This window comes from Lutra lutra, chromosome 6 (assembly GCF_902655055.1).
Source record: "Lutra lutra chromosome 6, mLutLut1.2, whole genome shotgun sequence".
Classification (NCBI taxonomy): domain Eukaryota; kingdom Metazoa; phylum Chordata; class Mammalia; order Carnivora; family Mustelidae; genus Lutra; species Lutra lutra.
The window spans coordinates 42,972,148-42,973,646 of NC_062283.1; the positions used below are offsets into that span (position 1 = coordinate 42,972,148).

The 1,499-nt window shown below is 35.8% G+C and overlaps 1 non-coding gene across 1 annotated transcript; it reads right to left on the reverse strand.

The window, feature by feature from the left end:
- Window positions 1–909: 909 nt before the first annotated feature.
- On the reverse strand, window positions 910–1,091 carry LOC125103464 (U2 spliceosomal RNA). Its single transcript, XR_007128446.1, has one exon. It is a non-coding gene; the product is annotated as a U2 spliceosomal RNA (small nuclear RNA).
- Between the last annotated feature and the right edge of the window lie 408 nt (window positions 1,092–1,499).

A 1,499-nucleotide genomic window follows, 5' to 3' on the forward strand; every position in this document is an offset into this window, starting at 1 on the left:
TCATTTGATTATGTTTTTGGGATGCAACATTTTTGCTTCTAGAATTCCTCAGGACTACTCCAGCTCTTTAGCTTATATTAGAAATTGACAGCTCATTAACAGCTCATTAGGAATGCTGTTAACTGTGCAAAAGAAAGATATTCTGCATTGTAGATTCTTACTTACTTGTAGATCTTACTTGTGAAATGTGTTGAAGTTTGGGTCAGATTCAGCATTTCAGGAAGAATAAACATCTCTGCCTAGCAATTATGAAAAAGGACACACATGCAGGGTTAAAATGAGGAGAAAAAAATGCCACAAGTTTCAATATATTTCAAAAAACATTCCAATGTGACATACTTTCTTTCTGCTACTTTTTCTCCAACTGCCAGTTTTAGAAGTTGCCTGTCAATCTCCATTTCCCTTCAGAACACATTCCGTTATCATTCATTCCAATGTTCTAATTATAAAATCATTTGGAGATTTGGAATAGTCAATGGACAAAGCCAAGTCACATTTTATGAATAAACACAGAAAAAGAAGATTATTAAAATACTTTTTAAAAATTAAAAAAATGATCTCAAAGTTGTTTTGTTTTCGAAAAATAAGAACTTATGTATAAGAAAACAAAACCTAGGAGAAGAAATCACTAAAGACAGAAACAAAAACAAAGAAAGAAAAAATGAGCAAAACCACTTCCACTGTTGGCTTATACTTGTATCCATGTTTGTAGTGTGCAAGACTATAGGGCATGTATAAAGATATATTCCACACACTCTTGCATTGCCCTCTGGACTGTCTTTTGCTATCTCTAGTTGCACCTGAATAGGGAAGGCACACAGCAGGTAGGTGGTCCAAGGGCCACCAGGTGGATACTCAAGAATCACCATATTGGGTCAACACAACCAGAGCTGCCTGGCTATTCCCCCAAGGAGGTGCACCATTCTTGGTTCTGTAATACCATGCATGGAATGGACAGACCAATCTCCTATTCCATCTCCTTGCTCCAAAAACCCATTTGATGTATTGTCCGCAGATAGAGGATGTATCAGATATGAAACTGATAAGAACAGATACTATATTTGATGTTAGCCAAAAGGCTGAGAAGTGAAGATCCTAAAATTGTTAAAAAATACCCACGTCTATGCACTGAGCCTGACTGGGGATAGGGAAACTAGTCCAGGTGCCAAATCCAGCCCATTACCTGTTTCTGTAAAATTTTACTGGAACCACAGCCACACTCATTTATTTTGGAATTATCTATGACTGTTTTCATGCTCTAATAGTAGGATGGAGTAGTTGCAAAATATGCCATATGGCCCATAACGCCTAAAATATTTACTATTTGGTTTATACTATTTAATTGATCAATGATTAGACTGAGATAATTTTTTAATTTGTCTTGAGATATAAGTTATTTGAGTTATAAAATGGTATGTAGTTAGAGGGAATATTTCTTTGGCTGAAAAGCCCACAAAACTGGCATCTTTAACTTTGGCTTCTGAACACCTTTACATCTT